The following is a 7,670-nucleotide window of genomic DNA, read 5'->3' as shown; positions in this document are numbered from 1 at the left end:
GATCTTCCCATACCCATTAATGCAGCTGAGATGATCCCTCAAATACATTCTCAGAGGCTAACGTTAACCTAGACAATCCCTCACAGATGTGCCCTGAGCCGTGTCTCCTGGGTGATTCTAGTCAGGACAGTAGAGGCAGAAGGGCAGAAGCAGGGACAGTGGAGTTGTCTGTACCTAAAGGCTTTGAAATCAGCCAGTGGGCTCTGGCTTGACAGTTAAAGAAATCCAGGCGAACTGTTTGAGAAGAAAGTTGGCAAGAGAGCAGGAAGGGGAGGCTGAAGGATAAAAGGCCAGGAGGAGCTACAGAAGAGAACCTGCAGCACCTTGCTCTCAGGAGTGTTCTGGGAAGCTAACAAGACTACTTAGACAAGTGTCTCAGACCTGGGCGGAGCACTACAGCGCTGGCATCTGCCAAGGTCCAGGTACCGTGGGCCTGGATGTGTATGGTATGCACGCTCTTGCACCCAAGTGCGCAAACCCACACAGAAATTTGGATAGTTACAAGGAAAAAGTAACAGGGCCCTTACAACATATATAAATGCTTTATTCTCACCTTATGTATCAGGGTAAAATGCGAATGTCTACAATCAAATGTGTACCTACAACTAAAGTCACTTTCCATTTTGCTCCCTCAGAGGTGACAGGTAAATCTGAGGTTTTAGAGAGTATTTGCACGCATGTATTTTGTGTATTCACCATGAATACGTAATGATAAATGACACAGAAATTTGTTTATGTGACTTTTCTCTTCCAGTTCACAGAGGTCTGCCTGTCTCTGCTTCAGAGTGCTAGGATTAAGGGCACAAGCCACTACACCTGGAGCAAAGGGGACTGCATCACTGTCTATCCCCACAGACATCAGACATCAGGCAAGTGTTATTGACCCATTAATACACTAATGGTTAACATGCCTACCGACCATAATCACAAAGCCAAAGCTGATTGGCTGTTAGCTTGGGACTCTCTGTACTTTATGTAAATTCTGTAACTTTCACTTCCATCTCTAACACAACTGTCTGTATAACACCAGGTGAGCATCTACTCCAACTTATATTTTTAATTACGAAGAAGCAGCTTTTTGCTTTATATTTACTGTTGCCAATCTTATACCATGCACTTGAATTTCATACTTCAACTTACACATATGCTCTCCCAACAAGTGATATGGAGGGTAACATAAACGTTCATCAACAACTGACTAATAAGGGAACTGTACTGCTTTATAAAAGGGGGACTCTGAAAAATTTAACTTCTAGCAGCTGTCTTATCCCCCATCTACAGCTTTTGTTTTTGATAACACAAAATTATGTGAGCCATATTTCTCTAAAAAGTAAAAACAGACACCATTAGCAGGCTGGGGGAGGGAACTTTTGGTTTTGTGTGCGTATGTATGTGGTTTGAGGTTTTCATTTGTTTGCTTGATTTTTTTGCAAAGGTCTCAATACAATGACCAGGCTGGCATGAAACTCTCTTTGTAGGTCTGCCTTCTCTGCTCCAGGTTTCTGGGATTAAAGGCTGAGCCACTATACAGAGTGAAAAGAGAATTTTAACTCTTTCTATCCCTACAGACTTCTGGCAAGTGTTATTGACTCATTAATATGCTGATGGACAAGTCTGCTGTCCTAACTATAAAAGTCTGTTTCTATGGAGACCTTTGTGGTTGATATTTCCTGTGAAAAGAACAAACCAACTGACCTACTTTTGTTTGCAGCAGAAAGTTCTGTAACTGGAATAGCAAACCCTTTAGCCAATGTTTTGTTTTATCACAGTTATGGAAATTTTTCTTAGTGTTGTATAATTTTATTACAGAACAGGTTAGAGAAGATCTCTTGCTATTTGAATAAATTTGCATTTAAACTCTTATGCTAATCAGTAGTTTCGATTGGTGTCTAGAAGTCATAATGTTTTGGTTTTGACCTGCATATATAAATACCTGTATATTTGGTTCTGATCCAGTCATATACACACACAGAATCACTTAGTTTATTTATTTATTTTGAGCTTTTGAGACAGGGCCTCACATTGTAGCCCAGGCAGAGTTACACAGCTTAGATTGGCCCGGAATTTGCCATAATCCTCTGTTCAGCCTTCCCACCACCACAGGCTGCTCGAATTACATCGTACCTGGCCAATTTGGGGGAATTTTGAAGCATCAAGACAAAGAGCAACTAGAATCTAATGCATGAGAAGCCAAGAGATGACAACCCACAGCTACTGGGGGATAAGAATTTGCCTAAGAGAGCAGTGTTTTCAAATTATGTAAATGTAGTGGACTCAGTCTTTTGTAATCACATTTGAATGAACCAGTTGTGGCGCACTGGGCTCGCATGCCATGCCACCTGAGGCAGGCTGTAGATGGGTGGCTCTTTTACACTCCACAATCATCAGAGATGCCCACTCACCCTCCACTCACTACTACTCTCTGCATTTCTTCAGTGACTGACCATTTTATGGACATCAGAGACTCAATTGAACACACTGTCCTCAAATCTTTCTGCACAGTCAGGGACAGTCCTGTCTTATTTATTGTCTTTGAATACTACAGCTCATGTTGATAGGTATTCTCCCCCAATAAAATGAGCCAATTCAAGCCAAATTAAAGCACAAAAGCAGGTTTATTGGGGACAGCTCTTGGGTGAGTTCACTGGTCTGACCACACAGGAGGGAAGTTGCCTTCAGAGGGAGACAGAGGGGAAGGGGAGGAGAAAGAGAGAAAGAGTGCAGGGAGAGAAGAGAGAAGGGGAGGGAGGGAGAAAGAAAGGGAGAACCAACATGTCTGGATCATGTAGGGAAGAAGCCCAGACCCTGAGCTGTAAAATTCATGGAAGAGGGTGAGGTATGTCAGCCATACCCTGCCACAGGTAGGAACTGAGGGATGCTGGGAGAACTTGGAGGTCAGGTCCACTCAGATATGTTAAATATGCACCTCAATCACTCGTCCAGGATCTGAATCCCAACACAAGTTACAAAAATTCTCTGCTGATTTTTTTTTATTGTAGCCAAAAGCATATAATATAAAATTTGCTGCTCTACTATCAGGCTGACCAACTGAACTGTTAAGTGTACCTGTTCTATCATGAGAGAGGTTCTATGGTTTGCCTTTCACAGGGTCTTATGTCGTCAGGGATGGTTTACCTTGTATTCTGCCATGTGCCAACATGCTTGAGTAGCTCCTTTGTCTTTCTGCAATGGGTGGAAAGAGGATGCAGGCCCTTGTGTGTTCTAGGTGAGCACTCTGCTGGGGTGTGATGTATCTCCATGTCCTGCAAAACTGAATCTACCCGCTTATAAATGGTACTTCCCATTCTTCCTTTCTCTAACCCCTGCCTCCCTTCCCTTTCTGTCTCTATGAATTCCTCATTTCTAAGTGCTTCCTATAAGTGAGACCACAGGGTGTTTGAAATTGTGTAACTGGTTTCTTTCACTTAGCATGATATTCTCGGTTCTTTCATTTTGGAGTGTACGTCAGAATTTCTTTGTCTTTGAGGCCAAGTTTGATGTTTCCTTGTGTAGACACAGTATTTTGTCCATTCATCCACTGAAGAACAATATTGGCTCTTCCACATTCTGGCTTGGATGAGCACTACATCATTGAATAATAACATGCAAATGGCTCTTCTGTCTTTGGTCTCTTGGTGGGACCACAGCACAAATTATTTCTTACAGTTCTAGAAGCTGGTAAGTCTGAGGGCAAGGGACAAGTATTTAGTGTCTGGTGAGGACCTTCATGCTGCAGCCTCACATAGTAGAAGAAATAAACAGGCAGAAGGGTAAAATCTGTCTCAGGTGGCTTCAGGTAGAAACTTGAAAAGATCTTAAATTCTATTTGTCTTATTTATAAAATCCTAATCCATTCATGATGATAGATTCCTCATGGCTTAATCCCATCCCTAAAGGTTTCAGCCTTTATACAGACAGAATTTCCATTGTGAACTCAATGGCAAACATACATTTTGAGAGATCCATGATAAAAATCAGAACAGAGATCCAGCTTTTTCCACATCAGAGGACTCACCACAGTGTTTTCCACACCAGCAATGATGTATACCGCCTTGATTTTAATTCCCAAATCACATGTTTTGATTGTGGCACGCCTGAAACTTTTTCTAGGGTAGCCAGGTAAAGGAAGAACAGAATTAGACCTTTAGGGTTCTGGTGAATTGCAAGGGGAGAGGAATATGATAAGGGTGTTGGTGACCTTCTACTCTGACCACCAACGCCAGTATTTCTTCACTATTTCCTTCTGCCTTGGGTGGGAGGGGACAGCTAGCTAGAGTAGCTGAGGCTGGACCTTGACCACCTAGAAAGCCAGAGCAGGCGTAGGCTGATAGTTCCCCTCTCTGTGAGGAGTTGATGGAGTTGTGTCTCCGGTCCCTGGTAAGGTAGGATAAAATCCCAGCCACTTGGATTCTGGGTCCCTCTCATCTTCTGAGAACAGACACCACTAGGAAGAGTAGACGGCTCTTTACTCTTGTTTTTCAAAACATAATTGTTTCTCTTCCCCATGATGTTCTGGTTTTTTTTTTTCATTTGTTTTTTTTTTAACTTTTATTAAAGCATTATAATGAGAAAAGTTACATGATTTCAATTTATCTGAATTTGTTAACATTTAAAAACATATTTTAAGTAAATAGAATTAAATCACATTCTTGTTTCCCTTTTGTACCCCAACTCCTCCCAGAGACCCCCTCTTCAATACCTACAATATCTTTTTTTGTCATATTCCTTAAAATTTATAAAATATTATAACAATAAAAATGAGTATTATGAAAGTTGATATAAAACAACAACTAATTTAACAGTGTTATATAGAAGCTTGTCTACAGCAATACTGAAAATACATACATTTTTCTGAATATAAATTTCAAATAACTCCAAACATATTAACTGTGTATTTCAAAATAATACATCACTACTAGTATTTCCTTAAATGAACATAAATATATAAGGTCTTTTTGTTTGTTTGTTTGTTTGTTTGTTTTGTACTTAGTAAAGTTTAAAATCTTGGCTCTTTCTGTACAAGCCCAAAATAAGAACAATTTTTAAACATTGGATTTCATTATAATAAGGTTGTACTTCAATGACCCTCAAATCACCAAAGGATTTTACCTCCATCGTAGCTAAGCTGAGAGTTGACAATTCTGCTGTGCCAAGGAATGAATTGTAGGCACGATTTTTGGATACAGACTTCCTGTTATGGTCAAAGCTATTTGACTTGAGTGAGTGACTTTATTCTCAGGCCACAGAAAACAGGTTACATTCATTTAAGAAATGGAGTAGGTATTAAGATGGTCTATCCATAAAGTCCCCATGATGTTCTTAAGTGTGTTTGTATGTGATGGTTACTATGAAAACTCAGGCAAGTTCCTGGAGGCCAGTCTCATTTCACCAACTGTGGTTGCCTTTCCACTGGCTGTCACAGCTGTGAGTAACTGCAAAGTTAACCACACGAAGTCAGCAACACGTTGGCAATCGCAACTGAGCTTTGCTAGTTCTGGATCTCTTTTAGGAGAAGCAGAGCCTGAATCTCTGCGAGCATGAGCCATGGCTTCCCGCCCTCCCTCCTCTATCCCTCCAGTCTGGGAGCATGACTTTGCCCTCCGTCTTTACGTCTCTTTGCAGGGCCTAGAAGAGCTCTTTGGTTTCCAGCTGTTTCATGTGGGTGTTTGTTGTGAGGATGCACTGGAAACTTCCAGGCTCCTTCATGCAGAACTGGGAACCAGGGGTCTTTTCTCACTGTCTTCATTTCGATCCTCCTGATGGTTATTGACACAGTTCAACTCTTCCCACACTCCTTGGCCATCTTTATGCTGTTGTGGTACTTAACCTGGATTGCCAGTTTGCTAGGATTAAGAAACAAATGCCTAAGATCTTAGAAAAGCACATCTCTGTGAATGTCTGTGAGAATGTATACAGATAACACTGAATTGTGAGGACTCTAACATAATGAATTAATCCCATAAAGGATGGAAATTTGGGAGGTGGTTAAAGGTAGGGGTTGGGTTTAATGGAGATAGTAGCTCACTGGAAGTGTGTCCTCTCGCAGTATTCCACCATAGGCTCTCCCTGTAGGCTCCAGGCCATTTTCTATGCATCATGGATCACCTTGTCACCTGTGACTATTGCTATTTAAAAAATCCTTAAAGTTCACATAGTCTTGTTTGTCTATTTTGCTTTTGTTAATAACACATTTGATACTTCTTTCGAGAAGTTTCTGTCAGGTGCAATGTCACAACAATTTCCCTATATATTTTCTTTCAGAAATTTAATAATGTTAGGTTCGTATTTAAGCATCTAATTCATTTCCAGTTGATTTTTGGATATGGTGTAAAATAAGAGTCAAACTTCATTGCTTGTATGTAGACATACAGCTTTCTAGATATTAATCATTGAGGGATGGAGAGATGGCACACCAGTTAACAACATTTTGTTGTTCTTGCAGAGGACTTAAGTTCAGTTCCCAGCACCCACATGGTGACACACAACTGCCTATAACTCCAATTCCAGGAGATCCAGGGCCCTCTTCTAGCCTCCATAGGCTCCTGTGCATGCATACACATACTCAGGCACACACACACAATTAAAAATTCAAAGTACTATGCATTGAAGAGACCATTTTATCTAAGTGGGTACATTCATCAAGATCATTTGACCAAAAACATGGGCATTTATTCATCTTGTGTGCTCTGTGTTTCTTTCTCTTGATCTGCTTGTCTTTATGCATAATAGGTAAACACTCTACCATCACTGGCTTCCAGTTCTGCTCATCTTTATACAAGTAGTATCCTCAATACTATAGAAAACAAGGAATTTTTAAAAAGCAACATGGGTCCTCCAACTTGTAGGCTTCCAAACCTGTTTGGAATATGTGGAATCCCTGGAGGTTCAGTTTAAACTACAGTACATAGATAAGTACTAGGATTATGATGGAGATTGCTTTGAACCTGTAGATCACATCTCAACAGTATTGATGCAGCATCTCATTAGTCCAAAGTTTTGTTTATTAGTGTCTGCTTCATTTCATGCAGCATATTTTATGATGTTTGCTATGAAAGTCTTTCACACCTATAACTGGCCTTATTCCTAGGTATTTTAGTCTGTTTCGTGACATTATAAATGGAATTGTTCTCTTAATTTTCTCTTTGTGTTGCTGTTATAAGGGGAGTGCAGAAAAGTGACTAATTTGTAATCTCTCAAGGCATCTGATTCCCCTGCCCCCATGCCTTCTCTTACTGACTCATTTTGTAGTTTTTTTTTTAATATTGCTATGCTTTGATCCTCAACTCATTTTCTTCTGTCTCTATTCTATATATGGTGGCTTGAATGAGAATGGCCCCATAGGCTCATATATTTGAATGTGATTCTCAGTTGGTGGCCTATTTGGCAAGCATTAGGAGGTGTGGCCTTGTTGGAGAAGGTATGTCACTGGAGATGGACTTTGCGGGGAAAGGGGCTGAGAGGAGTCCACACCATGCCCAAGAAGGAAATGGACTCACTCTCTAAATTGTAAGCAAGCCCCAATTAATTACTTTCTTTTGTAAGATGCCTCAGTCATTATGTCCCTTCACAGCAATATAACAACTAAGACACTGTGTACATTAGCTTTGTGGTTATTGTTGCAATTCTACAATAAAGCTTTTAAGTTTTTTTGTTTTTTTGTTTTTTTTTTT

This window comes from Mastomys coucha, unplaced genomic scaffold, assembly GCF_008632895.1.
Source record: "Mastomys coucha isolate ucsf_1 unplaced genomic scaffold, UCSF_Mcou_1 pScaffold20, whole genome shotgun sequence".
Taxonomy (NCBI): Eukaryota; Metazoa; Chordata; class Mammalia; order Rodentia; family Muridae; genus Mastomys; species Mastomys coucha.
This window is presented reverse-complemented; position numbering follows the sequence as displayed.